Source organism: Pteropus vampyrus, unplaced genomic scaffold (assembly GCF_000151845.1).
Source record: "Pteropus vampyrus isolate Shadow unplaced genomic scaffold, Pvam_2.0 Scaffold651, whole genome shotgun sequence".
NCBI lineage: Eukaryota > Metazoa > Chordata > Mammalia > Chiroptera > Pteropodidae > Pteropus > Pteropus vampyrus.
The window spans coordinates 72352-99982 of record NW_011889432.1 but is presented as its reverse complement, the minus strand read 5'-3'; positions in this window follow the sequence as shown (position 1 = coordinate 99982).

The window sequence follows — 27631 nt, the reverse complement described above, 5'->3', positions numbered from 1 at the left end:
ACAAGACATTTACAAATACACAAACAAGACAGAGAATTATACTCTCCTCTATCTTAAACAGATGAGAAAGAAAAAATCATAAGGATAAGATGTTTAAACAATAAAATTTAAAAGATAATCCTATATAGAGAGAAATAACCCTGCATCCGAGAGATAGAAAATTGTATATTATTTTCAAGAAATTACAAAATTCTACCACTTAGTAGGTCACAAAGGAATTCTCAAAATTTTTTTCTTTTTCTTATTAAATTTATTGGGGTGACATTGGTTAATGAAACTGTATAGGTTTCAAGTGTACAATTCAAAAATGCATCATATGTATATTATATTGTGTGTTCACCAACCAAAGTTTAATTTCCTTCTGTCACCGTACATTTGACCCCCTTTACTTTTATCTATCTCTCCCCTCCCCCTTCCCTCTGTCACCACTATACTGTTGTCTGTATCTGTGAGTTTTTGTTTGTCTTGTTCATTTGTTGCTTTCAGTTTTATAGCCCACATATGAGTGAAATCATATGGTTCTCAATTGTTTCTGTCTGACTTATTTTGCTTATATAATCTATATCGTAGAGACCCCTTCTCTGATCACAATACATTTAACAATAAAATATGGTAAAATAATAATAAAGTAAAACATTGCTTAGAAACGTCAAAAATCGCTGCTTATAATCTAATTGGTTAAAAAAATTCAGAATGAAAATTACAACATATTCAAACTCAAACAGCAATAAAAAATACATGATATTCTGAAACTAGTGAGATGCAGTAAAATGGTATTTAAAGGGGATTTATAGCTGTAACTGAACAATTTTATTGGAAATTAAAACATGTTGAATATATAATATAAATAATGTCTTCCGCAAAAGAAGATAGAAAAAAACAACCAAAATGAATAAACCTTGTTAAAAGACATAAAACAATCTTAATAAATGAAGAGATATATATTATTTACATACTGGATGTCTCAGGACTATAAAAATATATTACTCAACCATAAGAAAAGATGAAATACTGCCATTTGCAACAATATGGATGGATCTTGAGATACTCATGCTAAGCAAAATAAATCAGACAGAAAAAGTCAAGAATTACATGATTTCACTCATTCTTGGAATATAAAACTGAAAGCAACAAATGAACATGACAAACAAACAAAAACTCATAGACACAGACACACTTTAGTGGTTACCAGAGAGAAATGGAGAGGAGGGGGTAGATAAGGGTAATGGAAGGAAATTTGACTTTGGGTAATAAACACAGAATGCAATGTATAGATAATATATTATTAAATCATACACTTGAAACCTATATAATATTATTAACCAATGTCACCCCAATAAATTTAATAAAAAACTCTACAATTTACCCTAAAAATCAGTGCTATTCAGTCAAAACCCCCCAAGGATTGTTTTAAAAAGCTACTTTTCAAGTTAATCCTCACACTATAGGGAAGAACAAAAGACCTAGAATATCTAAGACATATTAAAAAAGTGCAGTGAGTAGATTTGCCCTACCAGACATTAAGACTTATTATAAAGCTGTAGTAAATTAAGACAAAAGGCCAAAGAACATAATAGTTCATAGACAAACTCCACCATTACTTTCTATTCCTCTCTGTTTTCCCTTTAGCACTTATCATTTCTTAACATGCTATATAATTCCATTATGTATTTTGTTTATCAACTGTCTCTGCCCAATAAACTATAAGGTCAGTGAAAACCAAGATTTTTGACTGTTTGTTTGATTGTTTTCAGTGAAGAGTGCCTAGAAGAGTGCCTGGTTCTACTTTGATCAATAAATTTTGGTTGAATGAATAAATCAAAACCTAAATGTGAAAATCAAAACTGGGACTTTTTTAGGAGAAAATTCAGGTGAATAAATATGTTTATATCATTGGAGTAGAGGAGAATTTCTTAAAAATACACACAAAAATTGATTTCACATAAATTTAAAACTCATGGATGCACACACACACACACACACAAGCTATTATAAACAAAGATTAATGATGAGCCACAACAGGTTAGAGGAAGATTTATGAAACACACGAGCAAGAATACATGAGGAATTCCAACATATCAATAAGAAAAGGACAAACAGCCCAGTTTAATAAGCAAAGAATATGAAAAGACCTATCCACAGGAAAAAATACTGAATTGTCAATAAAAACTCAAGAGAAGCTCAACCTCACTAGTAATCAGAAAAAAATTTTTTTAAATGTAAGATGATGTTACACACCATCAGATTAACAGTATCTAGTAGATTTGAAGATATTTAAAACTCACGACCTGAAAATTCTACTTTTAGGTATATATTCTACCAAAATTCACATGTGCACACTGGGAAATATATATATAAAAAAACCACCCTGTTTGAAATGATTAAACAAACAGAAAATATGTAACAACCTAAATTGTAAAAGGATATATAAATTAAGGTATAATTATTACAATGGATTACTCTAATATAAAAATAATGAATCAGTGCTACACATATTAAATGGATTAATTTCAAAAAATATAATTTTGAATGAAAAGTTGCAAACTACTATGTACTGTATCTTTTAAATGAAATTTTAAAAGCTGCAACACAATATTGTTTTAAATATCCAGACTTAAAAATATATAAAGAAAGTTTAAATTTTTGCAAAGGGAGAAAATAGGATTAGGGAAGAAAATACAGGTAGTTTCAACTGTCTGTAATGTGGGGAAAATAAATCAATTATGAGATGCCAATTCACACCCATTATTTTGCCAAAAATTTAAAAAAATTACATCAAGCTTTGACAAGAACGGTGGGACACAGTCATTCACTACTTGTGGGAGTGTAAATTGGTGCAGCCATTTTAAAGAGAAATTAGTGTTTTTTAAAAGCTACCTTATGATTACATTAAGATTCAGCAATTATTACTTCAATGTGTGTAATCTAGAAAATACTTGTAAGTGTGCTCAAAAAAATGTAGGAGGTGCTTCTCACAATACTGCTTGAAATGCAGAAAAACAGGTTAATGTCCATTAATATGGAAATGGGTGAATTAAACGCAGTAAAAATTAGTATAGTGAGAAAGGTAGCCTTGGTAAACAAGGAGTATAAGTCTCTATGTGTGACTGGTATAGAAATGTGCAAAGCAGAAGTGAGGGGCTCGTGATAAGAGAATGACACCAAGTAGTACTAGAGTTTAAGAGAAAAGACTCTGAGTTTAAATAAACAGTTCAAATAACAATGACCTAAAATTCCACATGATAATAATTTCTGTTGACATTTCAAGAAGACATATAAGTGCTATTTAACATCAACAAATTAGCAAGATGTCCACTTCCTGTAGTAAGAGATATGAGATGGTGAGGGGAAAACACATGACTGGGAGTTGTCCTGATGTGTGCGGGGAACACTTAAGGGCCCCATTTGTCTATATGGGTACTGCCTTAAGGAAGAGGGTCCTATTTTGGGCAGAATACTGTTACTCTTGATTGACATACTGACCATGAAATCCCCCTTCCCCTGCAAGGATCTCCTCAGACCTTCCACAGCATATTTCTGAATGAAGACTTATCTCTTACAGAGTTGATCCCTTTAATATAGTTTTTAGTTCTAGAGTTCCCAATTTTTATTTGACTCTGGGACTCCTCATCAAGACACTTTTAGGATGGAGACAGGTCTCCACTATTCATTCACTTCAGATGACTGGTACCCAGAAAGAGGGTATTGCTCACATCCTGAAAACAATAACCCTTCTGGGAATGGAGCCACCTGAATTCCTTCTGTGAATGTTGCTTATGCTCAGTCACTGCTTACATCATCCTCCCATCACAGTGGAGAATTTACTTACGCTTTAGCAAAGAGAGTTCTGGTCTTACTCTATCTAATCCCAGACCCAGCTGGTCATTCCCCGTCCCCATCCTTAGATCTTTACATGAAGGAACAGTTGAACCACAGGATCTGGGGATCACAAACCACCAAATAAAGATAGATAGCCAAGGCTGAAAAATGTGCCACAACATGGCATACCACTCAGCTGAAGGAGCATGGGGTAGAGATGGGCTGGGGGCGGGGGAGGGGAACTTTTCTTTCAACATATCTAGTACTCTTGATATAAGCAAAAAACTAGGAACCAACTTTTTGGCTTATTCTGAGAAAAATAAGCTGATCTGTGAGGTGATGACCTTGATTGGGCAAAAGATGACTTGTAGTTTGTTTTGCATTATCTGGATAGTCTGTAAGTCTTTTAATGAAAATACACAAAGGCCAAATTGATAGAAACTAAATGGCTTGTCTCGTTTCTTTATGAATTTGATATAATTGAGAATTAGTAAAGGAAACATTTAAAACTATTTATGCATATAGTTTGTGTTCTGTTTTTCACAATTTGGAGGCAGTTTTGGTTTTGTGGTTTTCAGGGCAATTTTATTTCTATTATAAGCCATGTATCCTCATTCTTATCTTTCACAATGTATACATTAATTTCTTAATTTTAAAACTGACTGAAAATAAATTTTACCAAGGAATAAATCATTACTTTGTAACTCATACACATTTGATGTTAATTAGTAACCTATTCCCCCCCTCATTTTGGCAATGTTATGATAAATTTTTCATATTCCATGGAAATACTCCCTAGTAACATTATTCTCACCTTCCAGAATTAACCCAAACCTTGAATAAGAGTTCCCAGTCTTGTTGCAGCTAATTCCCTCCCAAGAGTCAGCCTATGGACTCCCTCATCCCTTTGACACGTACATGAAGGACATATGGTGAACAGACAATTGGTAGCAGTCAACACCCTAGGAAATCGAATGTCCAAGCTCTCTAGCATCAAACAACAGGAGATATCAACTAATGTCAAGAGAAAAATATGACTTACTGAACCCAAAGCACCCAACCCTGTACACTGAATTGTGAGGTGATAGCCCTTGCATGGGCTATGGCTCTATATTTCTGTGGATAGAAAGGGTTGGTCTGGCATGGTTTGAATAGCTCTCTCTGCATAGATTTTATGATAGCAGTCTTTTAAAAGAAATGTATCATTTAGTCAAGTGGAAAACTGCTAGGAAATTATTTTTAATATTGTTTTATAATTTTTATGAAGTATTTGATAAAATGTAGAGGAAGTTTAATATATGCATGTATATATATGTATGTGTATGTATATGTACATATATGTATGTAGTGTGTGTGTGTGTGTGTGTGTGTGTGTGTGTGTGTGTGTGTATCCTTTTCTAAAGTAGGAGAGTTTTGTCTCTTTAGCCTTTTTTGGCATATTTTTATTTGCATTATACTTTAAAAGGTCAAATAGATCATTTCGTCTTTAGCAATATTTTGATATATTTTTGTTAACTTATTAATTTGTTTGTTTACTTGTTAATTAATTTATAATTACCACCATAAACCTACTACCCAACCTGAGAATTAGAATATTAACAGAAACTATTATCTATTTCAGTCCTTTCCTCATATACTTTGTCCCTTGCCTCCACCAATGCAAGGTAATACTTATCCTGAATTTTGTGTAATTCTCTACCTTTATTTTTTTAATGAAGATGAAATTCACATAACATAAAAATAACAATTTTAAAGTGTACAGGTCAGTGACATCTAGTATATTCACAATGTATGCAGTGATCTCTTCTATCTAGTTCCAAAACATTTTTATCATCACAAGAGGAAATCCTATACTCTTTAAGCACTCATTCCCTAGAGTGCCAACATTCTTTGGCTTATAGACACATCACTCCAACTTCTGTTTCCATCATCTCATTTCCTTCTTTCTTTCTATTTCTGTTGTCACATCATATTCTCCGACTCTGACCCTATTACCTCCTTCTTATAAGTATCTTTCCAGTAGCAAAGGACCCGGATGGATAATCCAGAATAATCTCCCCATCTAAAAATCCTTAGTGTAATAACATTTTCAAAATCCCTTTTCACATGTAAGGTAAGATATTCATAAATTCCTAGGATTGGGATGTGGATATTTTGGGGGCATCATTATTTAGCCTAAGAGAGTTGGCCTTCTGGCCTGCAAAAATTCATGTCTCAAAAGCATCAGCTCAAGTACAAAATATCATTTAAGTCTCAACAATTCAAGAGTCTCGAATCTAATCATTTAAGCAATCTAAATTTGGTATGATTGAGACCCTCAATATTATCCATCCTGGGCCAGAGTTCATCTCTATCTTTAGACCTATGAAACTGGAAAAGAAGTTATCTGATTTCAAAAAACAATGGTAGGAGGGACATAAGATCATAGTTCTAGACATCATCATTCAAAACTGAATAAAATAGAAGGATAAATGGCATCACCAATCTTGAGCAATTTTGAAATCCAAATAAGCAAACAATATTAGGTTTCAAATGTGATTCAAGATGAGAATCATCCTCTATAACTCAAAGCTCTAATTTCTATGTCTGTAGCTCCACCCTCTGGGTCTGTGGTTCTGACCTCAGAATAATAGTTCCATTTACATGAAGGGTAGCATGTGTTTTTAGCTGAGTAGTTTTATCAGTCTGTTTCCTGTCTGTAAAAGTTTGGAAGTCCAATAGTCTTCTTTCATTTAAATCCTTTACCCCCTTCTGCCCAAGGTGACAGTATGTCTGCTGATATAACAATCGCAATCTCAAGAACTTTGTGAGTCAACTGTATACGTTATGGAGAGCCACTGCCTTAGACAAGATGCTTTTCCACAGACATTTTATTTTATTTTTATAATTCCATCACTGTTCCTGATTTCTGCTGAGATACCTGAGGGTATCCATGAGTTGCATACCAAATTTCTTCAAAGAACTCTCTGTGTGAATGACCATTCCGAAGTTTTGATATTTTTAAGGCATAGAAAAAGGATCACTAGCTACACTCTTGGCTTTCTCACCAGAAGACACTTTCTTCTAATTATATTTCCTATTTTTATCATTCTTCACAATCTGGACTCGCTGAGGATTTCCCAAATCATAAAGTCATGGTTTCCTGAGGCTGAGCAGTTCTTCCCTCAATTTATCCCTTTCCTCTCTCATTTTACTATCAGCAGCAAGAAGAAACCAGGTCATACCTTGAACAATTTCTTTGGAAATCTCTTCAACTAAATATTAAAGTTTATCGCTTTCAAATTTTGATTTCCACATAAGTACAGGACTCAATTCAGCTATATCTGCCATTATTAAATAAGAATAACTCAGCAAAGTTGCAGAATACAAAATTAACACACGATTAGACAGAAAGTATTTCCTTTAATACCAGAAACAAGACAAGGATGATCTATTTTAATAATTCTATTTAAAGTAACACCGGATAGTCTAGCTAGAGTAATTAGATGAGAAAAAGAATTAAAAGGTATTCAAATTCAGGTATTATGCTCCCTGGTTTCAAACTGTACTACAAAGCTATAGAAAACAAAACGGTATGGTACTGGCACAAAAAATGAATATGTTGACCAATGAAACAGAATAGAGAGCTCAGAAATAAACCCAAACATATATGGTCGATTAATCTATAACAAAGGAGTCAAGAATATACAACTGGGAAAAAGATATTCTCTTCAATAAATAGTATTGGGAAAACTGTACAGACATGCATAAAGTTAAACTAGACTATTTTCTTTCACAATACATAAAAATAAAGTCAAAATGAATTAAAAACTTAAATGTAAGAACCGAGGCCACAAAACTCCTAGAAGAAAACATAGGCAGTAAACTTTTTGACTTTGCCCTTAGGAATTTTTTCTGGATGTCTTCTCGAGCAAGGGCAACAGAAGCAAAAATAAACAAATATAACTACCTCAAACCAAAAAGCACAATGAAAGAAATCATCAACAAAATGAAAAGGAACCCTACAAAATGGGAGGAGATATTTGTAAATGATGTATACAGAAAGAGGTTAATATGAAAAATATATAAAGAACTCACATAACTCAAAATTTTACAAAAACCAATATAATTAAAGATGAGTATGGAGCCATAAAAAAAAAAAAACAAATAGACACAGCAATCTTGAGAAAGAACAAAGTTGGAGGTATCACACTACCTGATATTAAACTATACTACAAGGCTACGGTAATGAAAACAGCATGGTACTGGCATAAAAACAGATACACTGATCAATGGAACAGAATAGAGAGCCCAGAAATAAATCAACACCTATACTCTCACTTAATAAATGACAAAGGAGGCAAGAATACACAATGGGGTGAAGATAGTCTCTTCAATAAATGATGTTGGGAAAATTGGACAGATACATGCAAAAAAAAAAAAGAAGAAGAAGAAGAAGCTGGACCACCTTCTCATACCATATGCAAAAATGGACTACAAATGGATTAAAGACTTAAATGTAAGACACAAAACCATAAAACTTCTAGAAGAAAATATAGGCAGGAAACTCTGATATTACTGACAAGAGTTTCTTTTCAAATATATCTCCTCAGGCAAGGGAAACAAAAGAAAAAATAAACGAATGGGACTACATCAAACTAAAAAGTTTTTGTACAGCAAAGGAAACCATCAACAAAACAAAAAGACAATCGACTGAGAGAAGATCTTCGCTAATGATACATCTGATTAGGGGTTAATATCCAAAATATATAAAGAACTTATACAACTCAACAACAAAAAAACTCAAACAATCCAATTAAAAAATGGGCAGAAGACCTGAACAGGTACTTCTCCAAAGAAGAAATACAGATGGCTATAGAAATATGAAAAGATGCTCAAGGTCACTAATCATCAGAGAAATGCAAATTAAAACCACAGTGAGATATCATCTGTCACCAGTTCGAATGGCTATCATCAATAAATCAAAAAACAACAAGTGTTGGCGATGATGCGGAGAAAAGGGAACCCTCGTACATTGTTGGTGGGATTGCAGATTGGTGCAGCCGCTATGGAAAACAGTCTGGAACTTTCTCAAAAAATTAAAAATGATATACCTTTTGACCCAGCAATTGCACTTCTGGGTATTTATCCAAAGAACCAAAACAATAATTCATAAAGATCTATGCACCCCAATATTCATGGCAGTACAATTTACAATCGCCAAGGTATGGAAGCAACGTAAATGCTCATCAACAGACAACTAAATAAAGGAGTTATGGTTCATATATACAATGGAATATTACTCAGCCATTTAAAAAATGAAATCCTACCATTTGCAAAAACATGGATGGACCTAGTGGTTATTATGCTGAGTGAAATAAGTCAGGCAGAGAATGATAAATACCATATGATTTCACTTATATGTGGTATCTAAGGAACAAAAAGAACAAACTAATCAAAAGCAGACTCACAAATATAGTGAATAATTTGGTGATGGACAGAGGGGAGGGCATTTGGGAGCTGGGAGAATGGAGTGAAGGGTTAAAGAAGTACAAATTCATAGTTGATAGATGGTCATGGGGATGGAGAGCATGGCATAGCGAATGCAATTAGCATTAATATGATGGCTAGGTGGAGGGCCAGGGGAAGGAGGGAGCAATTGGGGGGGATCATTTTATGAACTATATAGATGTCTAACCAATGTACTGTATACTTGAAGCTAATTTAAATAAATACATTTTAAAAATTAGCAGAAGATCTGAATAGACATTTCTCTAAGGAAGACATGGAAATGACCAACAGATACATTACTAATAATCAAGGAAATGCAAATCAAAACCACAGTGAGATATTGCCTCACACCTGTCAGAATTGTTATTATCAAAAAGGCAACAAATAACAGGTGTTGCTGAGGATCTGGATAAACGGCAATCCTCATGCACTGTTGGTGGGATTGTAAAATATTTCAGCCACTATGGAAAACATTAAAAATAAACCATATGACCCAGTAGTTTTGCTTCTGGATATTTATCTAAAGAAAGTGTTTAAAACACTAATTTGAAAACTTATATGCACTCCTATGTTCATTGCAGCATTATTTATAGTAGCTGAGATATAGAAGCAACCTAGGTGTTCATCAACAGATGGATGGATAAATAAGATATATACACACACACATACATACATATATAATGGAATATTACTCAACCATATAAAATAATGAAATCTTGCCATTTGTGACAACATGGATGGACCTAGTGGGTATTATGCCAAATTAAATATGTCAGACAGAGAAGTACAAGAGCTGTATGATTTCAGTTATATGTGGAATCTGAAGGTCAAAACAAATGAGCAAGCAAAACAAAACAGAAACAGACATAGATACAAAGAACAACTTAGTGATTGCCAGAGGGAAGAGGGATAGGACAATGGGTAAAAACTTAAAGGGGATTAGGAGGTAAAAATTTTCAGTTATAAAATAAATATATCATATATGGTGACAGAAGGAAATTTAATTTTGGGTGGTTAACACAGTGCAATATACATATGACATAATATCGAATTGTATACTTGAAACCTATATAATTTTATTAACAAATGTCATCCTAATGCACTTAATTAAAAATAAATAAATAAAAACAAATAAGTCATAAAGGTGTAATGTACAGTGTAGGGAATATAGTCAATAATAACATAACAACTTTGTACAGTGACAGAAAGTTACTAGAGTTGTCATAGTGATCACTTTGAAAGGTATGCTATATAGATGTTCAATCACTATGTTGTACACCTGAAACTAATATATTATACTTTAATAAAAAATAAAGTAAAAGTTATCCAGATTAGAATGAAGTAAATCATCTTTGTAGATAACATGATCTTATATGTAGAAGAGCTAAAGATTCCACACCAAAAAAACCTAATAAATGATTTCATTTTGGCATTATTCTAAGAGAAATAAGTCAGATGGAGAAAGACAAATACCATATGATTTCACTTACATGTGGAATCTAAAAACAAAATAAATAAACAAAACAGAAACAAACTTATTGATACAGAGAACATTTTGATGGTTGCCAGATGGGAGGGGTGTTTGGAAGATGGGTGAAAACCAGGAAGGGATCAAGAAGTACAAATTGGTAGTTACAAATTAGTCGTAGGAATGTAAAGTATAGCATAGAGAATATGGTCAATAATATTGTAATAACTATGCATAGAATTATCAAGGTGATTACTTATAATGTTTTATAAATATCAAATCACTATGTTATACACCTGAAACAAATATAATAATGTATGTCAACTGTAATTAAAAAATAAAAACTATTAAAAGAAAAAAGAAATAATAAAAAAACGAATACATTAATTCATTAAAGTTATAGGTACAAAATCTACATGAAAATATTAGCTGTATCATTATGTACTAACAATGAAATATCTGAAAAAGAAATTAAGGAAATAATTCTAGCCAAGAGGTGAAACATATACACAGGAAACTAAAAAATATCGCTGAAAAAAATTAAAGAGGACATAAATAATTGTAAATACATGCAATGTTCATGGATTGACAAATGTCGATAATACCTGTGATAGTTTGAGTTCTTCAGAGAGACACAATCAACAGTATATATGTATATATACAGATGACATTGCTATAGATGTAGACGATATAGACATATAGATATATAGATATAGACATAGATATATAGAGGAAAAAAAGATAAAGTTTTAGTTTAAGGAATTTTCTCATACAATGTTGGAAACTTTGCAAAACCCAAATATGCATGTTACACCAGTCAGCTGTAGACTGAGGGAAAAGTTGAAGTTCCAGTCCAAAGGCAGCATGATGATAGAATAGAATTCTTTCTGGCTTGGGGAAGGTCAGTCTTTTTTTTTTTTTTTAAATCTTCAAGTGATTGGATGAGGCTTGTCCATATTATGGATGGCAATCTGTTTTACTCAAAATCTACCAATTTAAACGTACCTTCACAGAAACATCCATAATAATATTTAACCAAATATTTGGGTATTGTGGCCTGCACAAGTTGACACATAAAATTAACCAACATATTACCCAAAGTAATCTACATATTTAATGCAATCCTTATCCAAATCTCAACAATGGTTTTGCAGAAACAGAAAAAAAAAACATTATAAAATTCATACAGAATCTCAAGAGATCTTGAATAGCAAAAATAATCTTGAAAAAATCCCACCGACATTGGAAGACACATTTTCAGGTTTCAAATTTTACTATAAAGTATGTGACACATTTTGTTTATACATTCATCCACTGAAGGACATTTGAGTTGTTTTCACCTTTCAGCTATTGTGAATAGTGTTGCTGTGAACATGGTATACAAATATCTGAGTCTCTACTTTGATTTATTTGTATATATACCTAGAAGTGGACTTGCTGGATCATACGGTAATTCTGTTTAATTCTTTGAACAACTGACAGAATTTTCCACAGTGGCTGCATCATTTTACTTTTGCACCAGCAAGGCATAAAAGATTCTTTCTTTACAACCTCACCAACATTTTTTATGCTTTTTTTTTTTAAATAATAGCCACTTTACTGGGGGTGAAAAGGTATATCATTGTGATTTTAATTTATATTTCCCTATCGATTAGTGATGTTAAGCATCTTTTCATGTGGTGATTTGCATATCTACATTGAAGAAATGTTTATTCAAGTCATTTGCACATTTTTAAAAATTGGGCTATTCACTTTTTTGTTTTTGTGTTGTAGAAGTTTTGAAATATATTCTGGTTATTAATTTATTAATAGATATGAAACTTGCAGATATTTTCTCCAATTCTGTGGATTGCCTTTTCTCTTTGTTGATAGTGTCCGTTGATGAACAAAAATAAAATCTAATTTGATGAAATACTGTTTATTTTTTTCTTTTGTGGCTTATGCTTTTGGTGTCAAGCCAAGAAATTGTTGCTAAATCCAATGTCATGACGACATTTAGCTATTTTCTTCTACGAGTTTTATAGTTTTACCTCTTACGTATAAGCTTCTGATTTATTTTGAGTTATTTTTTGTATATGGTATTACATAAGAGTTCATTTTTACATGTGGATACTAGGTTTCACAGTAACATTTGTTGAAAAGTCTCTTTCCCCATTTAATGGTCTTGGCGCCCTTTTTGAAAATCATTTGACAATACAAGAGTTTATTTCTAGGCTCTCTATAGTATTCTAGGCTGATATGTCTGTCTTCATGCCAGTACCAGATCCTTAATTAGTATAGTTTTATAGTAAGTTTTGAAAGCAGAAAGTGTAAGTCCTCCATCTTTGTTTTTTTTCAAGATTGTTTTTGGCAATTCAGGTTCCCTTGATCTTCCAAATGTATTTTAGGATGGATTTTTCCATTTCTGCAAAAAAATATATTATTGGGATTTTGATAGAGATTGCATTGAATCCATAGATCACTTTGAGTAGTACTGACTTTATAATAATATTAAGTCTCTTAATCAATGAGCTTCACCAAGGTTGCTTCTCTGGAGAAGATGCATTGCATTATTTGATTGTCATATGTTGAACCATCCTTGCATTACATGAATAAATCTCATTTGGTCATGGTGTATAACACTTTTACTATGCTGCTGAATTCAATTTGCTAGTATTTTTTTAGGATATTTGTTTAATATTCATAAGAAATATTTATCGATAGTTTTTCTTGTACTCTTTATCTGACTTTGGTATCAGAGTAATGCTGGCCTCATAGAAGACGTGTACCCTCCTTTTCAATATTTTGGGAGAGTTTGAGAAGTATCAGTGTTATTTTTTCTTTAAATGTTTGTTAGAATTCTCCAAGTGAACTCATCTGGTCCAGGGATTTCCTTTGGAGGTTTTTAGATTAGTTTCAATCTCCTTACTAATTATAGGTATACTGAGATTTTTCTATTTCTCCTTGATTCAGTCTTGGTAGGTTGTATGTTTCTATATATTTGTTCATTTAATATAGGCTATTCAATTTTTGCTATGAAATTGTTTATAGTACTTATTTATAGTACTTTGGTTTTCTATAAACTTAGTAGTAATGTCCTCACATTTCTGATTTTAATAATATGAGTGTTGTTTTTTTTAGTCAATGTAGCTATTGGATTTTAATTTTGTTAATCTTTCTGAAGAGTCAACTATTGGTTTTATTGATTTTTCTCTAATGTTTTTGCCTTGTCTATATTACTTACCTTTGTTGTAATCTTTACTGTTTCCATTCTTCTAGTCTTCGATTTTGTTTGTTTTTCTGTTTCTATAAGGTATGAATTTAGGTTATCATATGAGATTTTCTTATGTAAGTACATGCAGTTATAAATTTCCCTCTTATTATTGCTTTTGCTGCATTCCATAAATTGTGGTTCTGCCTGCTCAAGTCTATTTTTGAACCACTTAGTGAATATTTCTGTCTTTATGCAGTCATCATATTTTCTAGCTCTGGAGTTTCTGTTTTGTTTATTTTTATAATTTCTTTCTCTGTTGATATTCATGTATAAATATATATATATATTTTATACATAAAACTGACTAAAGTGATTCAGAATATATATATATATTCTGAATCACTTTAGTCAGTTTTATTTTCCCTTAGCTGAGTATTTTTAAAATAGTTGCTTTAAAGTCAAACACTAAGTCTTATGCCTATATTTCTTCAGGAACTGTTTCCGCCACTTCATTTTTTTTATTTAAATGGGACATGTTTTATTGGTTTTTAAAAATGCTTCGTGGTTTTTTAATTAGACATTTTTTTTTTAAAGTCACCTCTCCCAGTCTTGCACACTGGCTCTGAACTGCGGTAATCTTTAACTAATTAGCTGGACATGTTCTGAGTATTTGCATCAGCCTGAGGGGAAAGCTTATGGTCTTCTCAGGTCTTTTCTGATCATGTTTCTTTCTTGAGCTTTTTTGACTCCTACCATATGCTTTTAAATGTCTTGATTTCCCCAATAGTTTCACCCCAGCTTCTCCTTGGAGCTTTAGATGGTCTATTGTATGTCTCTACCCATAATGTCTTGGCCCAGGTGTCTGCAGATCTTAGTCTTCTTGTAGCTTTCTTGAGCATTTAAGGCATCTCTCCACCTGAGATAAAAGTTAAGCAAACAGAGAGGAGTCCTTCAGGCATACCAAGGCAAGTTAGATTGTAGCAAATAAGGTCTCCTTTGCTCACCACTCTGGTTTGAGGGAGGGAACTGGAAACTGTTCTTTAGCCTTCTCCAGCCCATAGCTGTGCCATACTGGGGAGGGGTGGGGCAAGTATAAATAAGTATATCATAAAATTTCCTACCATTTTAAATGTGGCATTTCTTTGACCATTCCCTTGCTTGTTGTAAAACTTTGATTGTTTTCCAGAGCTCTTATAAAGGTATTTTATCCAAATTTTCGTGTATTATTGTCTCCATAGGAGAACAAGAGCTTGGAGCTTCTTGGTTAGCTGTCTTACTTACATAACTTTCCATAAAATTTTAAATTAATCTTTTTATGTTGAGACAATTGTAGATTCCTGTGCAACTGTTCGAAAGCATGAAGATCCCCTGTATACTTTACTATGTTTCCTCGGAATATAACATCTTTCAAAACTATAATACATTATCACAATCCTGATATTGACAATGATACTGTCAAGATACAGAACTTTTCTACCATCACAAGGATCTTTCATGTTTTTATCTGCTATTCGAACCCACTTTCGTCCTATCCTCACTCCATCCTTAACCCCTGGCTAACACAAACTGTCCTTCATTTTCATAATTTTGTGATTTTAACAATGTTATAAATAGAAATGTTTTCAAACATTATATAATTTTTGGAGTTGGCTTTTTTTTTTTATTCAGCATAATGTCCTTGAGTTACATCCAAGTCATTGTATCAATCAATAATTTATTTTCTATTTATGCTGGGTGGTATTCAATAATATGGACATACCAACACTTGTTTAATCATTCACTTGTTGAAGATGCATGTACTGTTTTCAGGTTTTGCTATTACAAATAAAGCTGCTATAAATATGTGTGTACATGTTTTTGAGTGAAAATCAGTTTTTATTTTTCTGGGATAAATGCTTTAGCATCAGTCATACAGTAATTGTATGTTTAGTTTAATAAGAAACTGACTGTTTTTCAGCATAATTCTATCATTTTAATTCCCACCAAAAATATTTGAGTGATCACTATTTGGTATTGACATTTTCTTTATAGCTATATGATAGGTGTGCAGTGATCTTTCATTGTGGGTTTTTAAAACAACACATATATTGAGATATAATTTACATCCTATGCAATTCAGCAATTCCAAGTATATAATTCAATGGCTTTTAGTATATTCACAGAGCTGTGCTACCATTATCACAAACAATTTTATAATATTTTCAACAGCACAAAAAGAAATTCCATACACATTAACAATCACTCCCCATTTCTCCTCACCCACCCTCACTCCAGTTCTAAGCAACCACTACTGTCTCCACATATTTGCCTATTCTGAACATTTCTTATACATAGAAATATATGAACTGTGGTAACATGTGTTTGCTTCTAAATGTAGCAAAATATTTTCAAGGTTCACATGTTTTAGCATGTATGAGTATTTTGTTACATTTCATTGTGGTATAATGCAAATAACATCAAATTTACCATTTTAACCATTATAAAATATATATTTCAGTGGCATTATCAGCATTTATAATGTTGTGAAACCATCGTCATCATCATCTAGTTCCAGAATTCTTTGTTAACCCCTATGAAAACTCTGCAACCATTAGTAATCATTCCCCATTCAACTTTCTCCCAGGACTGTGACAGCCACTAATCAATCTGCTTTCTGTCTCTATGGATTTGCCTATTCTGAATATTTCATATAAATGGAATGATAATATGTGGTCTTTATGGCTAGTATTTTTACTTAGCATGTTTTTAAAGTTCATTCATGTTTTAGTAGTTGTTTTTTTTATGGCAGAATATTATTCCATTAAATGCATATACCATATTGTGTTTATCCATTCTTTCAATGATAGACATTTAGGTTGTTTCCACCTTTTGACTATTGTGAATAGAGATGTTGTGAACATTTATATACGATTTTTTTCTTCAAACACCTGTTTTAAATTATTTTGGGTAAAAAGGAATGAAATTGCTGGATATAAGAAAATTCTAAGTTTAACTTGTTGAGGAAGAGCTGTTTACACAGTGGCACCATTTTATATTTCTGCCAGCAATATAAGAGGGTACCAATTTTTCCACGTCCACCCCAACATTTGTTTTCTAATTTTTTTAAATTTTAGCCATTTTAGTGGATATGAAGTGATATTTCATTGCGGTTTTCATTGCATTTACCTTAATAATTATGTTGAGCATCTTTTTGTGTGTTTATTGGTTATTTGCATATCTTTTGGAGAAATGTTTGTTCAAGCCCTTTTCCCATTTTTAATTGAATAGTTTCCATTTTTTCTTTTGTAACTTATGCTTATAGTGTCAACTCTAACAACTCATTGCTAAATCCAATGTCATATTTACCGTTGTGCTTTCTTTTAAAGTTGTATAGTGCCCCCTCATATTTATAACTTTGCTCCATTTTGAGTTACTTTTTGTATATGGTATGAGGTAATGGTCCAACTTCATTGTAAAGAGTTTTGCATGTAGCTATACAGTTGTACAAAAACTATTTGTTAAAGAGACTCTACTTTCTGCATTGAATGTTCTTAAAAGCCTTGTCAAAAATCAATTGATCATGTATGTACAGGTTTATTTCTGAAATTTCAATTGTATTCCATTGATCTCTATGTTTATCTTTATGCTAGTACCACACCATTTTTTTATTACTGTAACTTTGTAGTAAGTTTTGAAATGAGAATTTCGATCCTCTAATTTTGTTCTTTGCCAAATTATTTGGCTATTTGAGATCTCTTACAATTCAATCTGAATATTAAGATCAGGTTTTTCACTTCTGCAAAGAGGCTACTGAGATTGTGATAGGAATTGCATTGAATATTTAAGATCATTTTGGGAAGTATTTCCATCTTAGCAATATCATGTCTTCTCATCCATAAACATGGGATATATTTCCATTTATTTAAGTTTTTAATTTATTTCAGCACTTGTGTATTTTTTAATTTTTATTTATTCATATTATTTTCATTATAGTTGACATACAATATTAGATTAATTTCAGCTTACAACACAGTGATTAGACATTTATATAACTTATGAACTGGTTATTCCTATAAATCCAGTACCCATCTGACACCATACATACTTATTATAATAATACTGAGTATATTCCCCATGCTATGCTCTATATCCCCATAACTATTTTGTGACTACCAATTTGTACCTTTAAAAACCCTCCCCCTTCACATGTCCCCCCACTCCCCAATCTGACAACTATTAAAATGCTCTCTGTATCTATGAGCTTGTTTCTGTTGTTTGTTTATCCTGATGTCTAGATTCCACATATGACATTTGTCTTTCTTTTCCTTACTCCACTCAGCACAATACCCTCTAGGTCCATCCATGTTGTTGCATATGGAAAGATTTCCTTCTTTTTTATGGCTGAGTAATATTCCATTGTATATATGTACCACTCCTACTTTATCCATTCTTCAATGGATGTACACCCAGGTGGCCTCCATATCTTGATTATTGTAAATAACGCTGTAATGAAAATATGGATTCACATATCCCTTCAAAGTAATGTTTTGAGTTTCTTCAAATAAATATCCAGAAGTGGAATTACTGGGTTCTTCTTTGTCTCTTTTTATAGTCTTTGTTTTATTTTGTCTGGTATAAATATTGCTATCCCAACTTTTTTGCTTGTCTTCATTGTTTTTTGAAGTATCCTTTTCCATTCCTCTACTGTCAATCTGTATGTGTCTTTCATCTGAAGTGAGTCTCTCGCAGTCAGCATATGTAGGGTCTTGTTTTCTTATCCATTCAGCCACCCTATTTTTTTGATTGGTGCACCTAATCCACTTATATTTAAAGTAATTGTTGCTACATATGTAGTTATCACCATTTTATTATTCATATTTTAAATCTTTTTTTTCTTTTTCCTTCTTCTTCTTTTTCCTTCCTTCTTCAGAGCCACCTGGCATGAGCCACCAAGCAATCCACAGGTGGCCACCACCCACTCTGGGCTTAGAAGTGCCTCAAGAGCCAAGTCACAAACCGAGCCTGGCTGCTGATAGTGCCAGGTTTGGGACTGTTCAGCAAGAGGTACGGGGCACACTGAGACCAGATGCTGCTTCTTTAGGTTTTATGAATTCTTAAGAGATTTTAGGCAAGTCCACAGCACAAGCCAAGACAGGCTGTTTGTATGAAAAATCCACTGGAAATGGCTTGGGTGGGCCAGTGCCTTAGGAGGGGCAGGTTCTTAGAGACTCACCAGGGTGGAGTGACTAGTATTAGCTATGTTGCTGGAGACTCAGATATGGTGGCCACTTGGGTCTGCAAGTCAAGCAGGGGAGGGCTCAACAAAGGAACAATGGACTCTGCCAGCACTCCTGTCTGAGAGAGAGCTGTCCCTCCAGCCCTTGCCCTGAAACCAGACAATTCTGTTCCTCCCCCTATTTCCCTGGCAACTTTTGAGCTGCTGTTCCAGCACTGGAGCTCAGATCGAGTGAGTCCGGCAGCTAGTAAGTTCACGTGTGGTCCTTTAAGAGGAATATCTGGGACTCGCCCAACCCTTCATTTCACTCAGTCACAATCTCTGCTGGTTTTCATAGTCAGAGTTGCAGGGACTTCTCTTCCTGGCATTGGAACCCTGGGCTGGTGAGCCCAGTGTGGGGCTGGGACCCCTTGATCCTCATGGGAGACCTCTGCAGCCTAGATAAATCTCCCAATTCTCAGCTGACACACAGCCCATTTCATGTCTCCGCCCCTACCAATCTCAAAGGGCTTCTTCTGTATGTTCCCAGTTGTAGGACTTCTGTTCAGCTAGACTTTAGGTGACTCCTAATGATGGCTATTCTGTAGTTTAGTTGTAATTTTGATGTGATTGTGAGAGGAAGCAAGCAAAGCATTTACCTACTCCACCATCTTGACTGGAACTCTCACACTGAGTATTTTTTTAATGTTTAAGTCTTGCATCTTCTTGGTTAAATTTAACTCTAGGTATTTTTTGTGATGTTATTATAAATAAGATTTTTCTCTAATTTAATTTTTGATTGTCTACTTCTAGTATACAAAATACAACATATTTTTACTTGTTGATTTCCTATCTTGCAACTTTGTTGAATTCGTTTATTAGATATAATTGTCATGGATTATTCAGTATTTTCTCTATATGAAGTCATGCCATCTGCAATTGCACATTTTTTACTTTTTCCTTTTCAATTTGAATGGTTTTTATTTATTTTTCTTGTTCAATTAATCTGACTAGAACTTCCAATACCATGTTGAATAGAAGTGATGAGTATGTGCATCTTTATGTTTTTCCTAATATTAGGGGAAAAGCCATCATTGAGTATCATGTTGGCTGTGAATTTTAATAAATACTCTTTATCTTGTTGAAGAAGTACCCTTCCTTTCCTAGCTTGTTGAGTGTTTTTATCATGAAGGGATGTAAGAGTTTTTCCATTGCTTTTTCTCCATCAATTGAGATGATCACACAGTTTTCCTCCCTCATTCTGCTAACATGATTTATTACATTGGTTTTTATGTGTTGAACTACTAGCATCAATATAATTCCCTAGCAACAATGCTATCCCTAGCATTCCTGGGATAAATCTTATTGGGTCATGATTGAATAATCCTTTCAATTTGCTGGATTTAATTTGATAGTATTTTGTGAATATTTTTTATATCTGTATTCATAAGTTATTGATTCTGTAATTCTCTTTTCTTGTAATATCTCTGGCATTAGTATCAAGGTAATGCTGGCTTCATAGACTGAGTTAGGAAGTCATTTTTGTGGAGAATTTGAGAAAAATTAATAATATTTCTTCTTTGAAAGTTTTATAGAATTCACCAATGAAGCCATATGATCCTGGGCTTTCCTTCATTAGGAGTTTTTCGATTGCTAATTCAATCACCTTACTAGTAATAGGTCTACTCAGATTTTTTTATTTATTCTTGTGTCAGTTTTGGGAATCTGTGTTTCTTTAAATATATCAATTTAGTCTATGTTACCTAATTTCTTGGTGTAAAATTGTTCATAGTATTCTTTATAATCCTATTTATTTCTGTAAGGTTGATATTAATGTCCCTATTTTCATTCTGTATATTAAAACTGCGGTCTTTTTCTTAATCAGTCTAGCTTAAGGTTAATCAATTATGTTGATCTTTTCAAGAAATCAATGTTTGGTTTTATTTTTCTCTAATTAAAAAAATCATTCTATTGCATTTATCTCTACCGTAATATTTATTATCCCCTTTATTATACTACCTAGTTGACTAGCTAATTTATTCTTTTTCTAGTTTCTTTAGGTGTAAATGTAGTTTTTTATCTGGAAATATTTTTCTGTTTTAAGGTAAGCATTTACAACCATAAATTTTCTTCTGAGTGCTCCTGATGCATCCCATAAGATTTAGTATGTTGTGTTTTAGTTTTTATCCATCTCGAAGTATTTTTTTAAAATTTACTTTGTTATTTCTTCTTTGATCCATTGGTTGTTAAAGTGTTGCTCAAATTCTACAAGCTTGTGAATTTTCCTGTTTTCTTTCTCTATCAATATTTACTTACATTCAGAGAATGCACTTTGTATAATGTAAATCTTTTAAAATTTATTAAAACTAGCTATGCAGCCTAACATATGATCTACCCTGGAGAATGTTCTATATGCCCTTGAGAAGAATGTATAGTCTGCTCTTTATTATTATTATTATTATTATTATTATTATTATTATTATTAGGCATAGTTGGCTTATAATGTTGCTAAAGTCTTCTATTTCCTTATCAGTCTTCTATCTGTTTTATCCTTTATTCAATGTGGTGTCTTCATTTCTTCAATTATCATTTTAGAATTATCTATTTCTCCTTTCAATTAAGTCAATTTTGTGCTTCACATATTTTAGGGCTCTGTTGTTAGATGCATGTATATTTATAATTGTTATATAGTCTTAATGAATTGATCCTTTTATCAGTATATAGTATCCTTTTTTGTCTCTTGTAACAATTTTTGACTAATGTCTATTTGTCCAAGTAATAGTATGTCCATCCCAGCTCTCTTTTAGTTACTATTTCCATAGAGTATCTTTTCTATTTGATCTTCTTTTTCAACCTACATGTGTTTTTGGATCTAAAGTGGGCCTCTTGTAGACAGCATATAGATGAGCCATGTTTCTTTTTAAGAATTCATTTTGGAAATCTCTGTATTTTAAGTAAAAACTTTAATTTATTTACAGTGATTACAGATAAGGAAGAACTTATCATTTGCCATTTTGCTATGTGTTTTTAATATTTCTTATATCTTTTTTATTCCTCAATTGCTCTATTATTGCCTTGATTTGTGTTTGATTTTTCCTAGTGTATCACTTTGATTCCCTCCTTTTTATTGTATGTATTTTTTTGTTATTTTCTTAGTGGTTACCAGGGTATGCATATATTGATATGCTCAATGGTGTACCATGTGTACTTTAGGATCTCTTTATTTTTCTTCTTTTTTTTTTCTGTACCTCAGACTGAATAATTTCAATTGACCTATTTTCACATTTGCTTATTATTTCTTCTTCCTCAAATCTGCTGTTGAACTCCTCTAGTGAATTTTTTATTTTCATTATAGTACTTTTCAGGTTCAGAATTTCTATTTGGTTCCTTTTTATAATTTCTCTTTATTAATATTCTCTTTGGTAAAACTTCATTATCCTGAATTCCATTACTTATTTATGTGAGGTTTCCTTGAGCTCTTTAAGTATATTTAAGACAGTTGATTTAAACTATTTTCTGGTAAGGGCAATGTCTGCAGTTTCTCGGGGATGGTTTTGTTTATTTTTTTTTCTTTTAATGAGCAAGACTTTCTTGGTTTTTTTTTTTGCCTTCTTTATATTTTATGTTCTTTAAAATGAGACATTTTTAATATCATAGTGTGACAATTCTAGAAAACAAGTTCTCTTCCTCTTCTATGGTCTGTTGTTGTTGTTGCTTGTTTGAGGTTAGTTGTTTCTTTATGCAGTTGAGACATTCTTTCAAAGCTTACCAAGGCACTTACAACTCTGCTTTAGGCTTAACTTTCTGCTTACAGGGAGTCTAAAGATCAGCCTGAGGTAAAAAAAATAAAAATAAAAATAAAAAGATTTTCTAAGGTATTTTCTGAGCATACACCTAACTGTTGGTATATGGATTTCTCAGTATATGCTAGATCTTTTCTAAGCCCTTATCCTCCCATACATCTCATTGTGTCTGCTGCTTATCCCTTGTGTCGTCCATTACCTCAAACAGCTTCAGCTAGTATATTTTCTTTTAACTAATTTATTAAAAATGTTTCCCAGGAGGCTCCTCTAGCTCTGAGGAAGTTCTGAGAGGGGGATAAACCAAGTCAGGCCCTTAGTCAATCTCTCAGGAAGCCACCAGACAGGTGAAAATATACAATCACAATTCTTTGAGAATCGGGTCCATATTAACCCTCTGACAACAGTAAGGCACACCAGGAAAGTGGACCACTGTCCCCATGGCCACTGCTGGACTGGGGATTAGAGGACAGCAGTTGGGTAGGTTAAAATGTTCCAAGGCTCTCTTATGACATTTTGCAGTCAGTTTCTTAATTCAGTACTCCCTTGTGTTTTAAGCTTTTTCTTATATTTTAGGGTTATTAAAAAGTTAATTCTGATAGTTTTTGCCACTTACTGGTTGCTTCTATGATGGCGCTGATCTTTGGAGCTCCGTGCATCACCATTCCCAGTGACATCACTTGATTTTTTGTTTTTAAGAGGATTTTACATTATTCAGAGGAAAAATGCTTCTGCAGATAGATCTTTAAACAGCTGTATTGAATAGCTGTGCTTTTGTATTTTCGGAAGTGCATGTATTCTCTCCAAACATAGCATGTCTATCAACTGATGGCCATAAAGTATTTGAGGTCATAGTTGCAAGTGGACACAGTTAAGTTATTCCTGATACTGAGTTGAAATGTTTTTTAAGTCTCTATCTTTAAAGACTGAGGCTCATCTGACTGTCTCCACTTTGCAGATTTCCTACACATTGAATCAGGAAAACATAATTGGGTGACTATTTTGCTCAGAATTGTTAAAACATTCTAGAAGTCTTCTTATATGGACAAAATTTCAGGATGTTATTGGAACACTATGAATGTTGGCCTCATTCCTAAGTTCCAAGATATGTCAGTACTAATTATAGTGTAGTCATTGAATCAGCTGCATCATTATCACCCAGGAGTAAGAAATGAAAACTTATGGGTCCTACCCCAGAGCTAGTGGAGAAATGGACCAGGAATTTATGTTTCAATATGGTCTCCATGCTGTTAATATGCAGAGTAAAGTTTGAAAAGTATTATAAAATATAATATTGCTTGAAAGTTTCCATTATTTGACCCCTACTGCCTCTACAATCCCTCCAAACAGGTGATGATCCAGGCAGAAATGTTATCCTGACATTAAATATTTAATATAATTTCCATTTTTACACTTTTGTATATGTTATCAGTCAGAAAATATTGGAAAATTTTAGGAATGTGGGTTTCCATCTAGAACTTAATGTAGATGAATTTCATTTAGCTCTCTCTATATGGGCATTCACTTTGTTTTTTTGGTTATTATCTGTTGTTGGTAATTGTTGGTATCCCATAATTCCAAAAGTAACTATATCAGTAAGATAATAATTGTTATTTTAAAAATATATCAGGCAATGTCTTTTAATTTTCTAATCTGTATTCTTCCTTGACAAAATCACCAAAGGAGTCACTACTAGCCATGATTTGGAACACCGAAGTTTATTATTATTTAAATAGTTTTTTTCTAAGTGATTCCAACATTATATGGCCAAGGTAGCGAACTCATGCAGTTCTCCATGACATTCCTTAAACCAGTGAAGATCACTAATGGGAAACAATAACAAAAACAATAATCTGTCGAGCAGAATTATACTGGCTCCTTATTATATTCAAATTATTATGTGCATCGTATCTACATTAAAATCAATTTGATTCAAACATGGACTGACATATTTTATTGTGTATTCCAACAGATGATTCTATCTTCATCTGTGCATCTTACATACCCTGAGAAAGACTTTTCCCCTTTTCACTTAGAGAATGAAGGACTTTTTGTGGGAGGGGCCAATAAAAGTATCTAAAAAGACAGATTGGATTCAGCACTAGTGATATTCTAACAGCATGAAGAATTGTCAAGGATGCTCAGCTGAAGCAGCAAAACTTGTATTTGTAAAGGTAACTTACCAGATCTCATAGAGTAGTTTATCTTCTTGGCTGTAAGGAAGCTGAGGACCTGAAGAGTCTTTGCCAGTCTTCCATAGAAGCCGTCCCCTGTCCTTGGATATTGGTGAGTGATCACGTAATAAAGCATGAAGTTAAAGCCAAGAGTATAGTTCCAACCAGATATCCATTTGGAAGGGGATGGCTCAAAGGAAATAGTTATTTCAGGAGAATAAATTATAGGATGATTGAAGATAATATGACATGCTGAGGAGTCCTGGGACTTTTCTCTTTTCTAATTGACTATGGATGACCTGAGATGTTTAGCTTCTCCATGTACTGCTATATGATTGTTGTGATGGGGGAGGAGGCTGTGATGAGAGCACAAAACAGATTAGAGATGAGTGCAGAGAAACAAGGAAATGTAATTTCCTGTAGGAAGGAGCGTACCTGTATTAGCTATCTATGACTGTATAATAAATTACCACAAACCTAGCAGTTTAAAGCCATAAAAATTTATTATCTCTCAGTTTCTGAGTCAGGAATCCAGGCATGGGTGCCTCTGTCTCAAGTTTTCATACAAGACCACAATTAAGTTTCTGTCTGGGGCTTCAGTCTCATCTCAAGGCTTAAGTGGGGAGGATCCAATCTCACTCAAGTGGTTTTTGGGAAAATTCAATTTTTTGCAAGCCGTTGGACTCAGGGCCTCAGTTCTTTGTTGATTGTTGGTTAGAGGCTGCCCTCATTTCCTCACAACATGGGTCTCTCCACAGGGTAACTCACGTCATGGCAGATGACTTCCATTCAAATGAGAAAATTAGAGAGCAAGGGAGAATAAGCAAGACAGAAGCTAGAGACTTTTGTAATTTTTGAAATTGCATCCTATTACTTCCACTATATTTAATTCATTAGAAACTAGTCACTGGGTCCATACTCAAGGGGAGGGCATTACACAAGACATGGAAGTCAAGAAATAGAATCATTGGGGACCATCTTAGAGGTTGCTTACTACAACCTCCATAGTGTGAGATACTCCATCCATTTGCTCACCTTTCTGGGCTTCACTGGCAGTGAGTAGAACATCTGTACTAGATCTGCCTTAAGGGAGACAATTCTAGATCAGTACATAATGTCAGAACTTCTGATAAAAAAAAAAGAAGCTGTTATTGTGTAGTCAATGAAAGGGAAAACATCATCTGAAGATAGGGCTAGAATGCTCCCCTGGGCAGAAAACATCTTACAGGAGGAACTGAACTCTCTTAATCAGCATATCAACCATAGATTATTTCTTCCAAGAGTAGATTAACCCTAATACAGAAAGGGAGAATCTCCTCATGACTTTGTACCATCAAGTAGACCTCAACCCCTATATCTTTATTCCATAAGTCAGCCTTCACTCAGATCAGAAACCACTCCTCCTATCTCAACACAGAGTGACAACCCCCATATTGCAAGGAAACTTACTTTCCATAGTTATATCATGAAGTAATGCCTTCTGAAATCAGAATCCTCATTTCTATTCTAAGGAAATCCAGGTAACCACTACACTAAGGAATTTTTAATTTGTCTTTAATAAAAGGTGGAATATGCCAGTTAAGAGTAATATTGTATCACGAATATATAAAAAGTACTGTAAGTTACAGGAAATTAAGTATAAGAAAAATTTTAATTAAAAATTAGAAACAAATGTATAAATTAATTTCTGGCTAAGAATGATTTTAAGGTCTACAAAAGCAAATATAATCCTGGAAAGCAAACAAAACTAAGACAAGTGAGTTAAAAACCATAAATTATGCATTTTTGGATAAAAGTTATATAAATATATACTGGTAATTCATTTTAAAACAATTTAAAAATAAAATTAAAATTAATAATAAAAATAAAATTATGAAAACACTGGTAAATGATGGAAAATGCATAATGGGTTAAAATGAGTCAGAAGTAAATAGAAAAAAAATCACAAAAGAATCTCAAATGATGAAAATCCTTTAAGTCTCATCAAAGTTTAGAAACTTGTCCTATGAAACAGAAAAATTACCAATGACTAACAAACCAGCCAAAAGAAGTATTTGTTTTCTAAAATTAAATACGTTGACCAAACAGTACCTTTTAAATCATATTATTTTTCTTTTTCAGTAAATCACATTGCTTGGAATGCAGCAGAATCTAGGTCATTGTGTCACACTTGGAGGCTGCATTTCTCTCATCCTTACTCTATGCTGTCCCTCTATGTACAAACAATGCACACATACACTCACACATATATACACACACACATATGCACATATACATGTGCACATACACGATCTCATGAAGGCTTCAGAAATCAAAAGCTCAAAAGAAAGACTCTACTTCTATCTATACTATTTAATCATCACGCCTCAGTAGGAACCGAGGAGGCAGGTTTAGTGGGCCTAAAGCTTATACAATTTGGAGACCTCTTTAAGGAAAAAATACAAAGTTACAAATACAAAATAAGGTATGAAAATGAATATCTACTTAGAATGA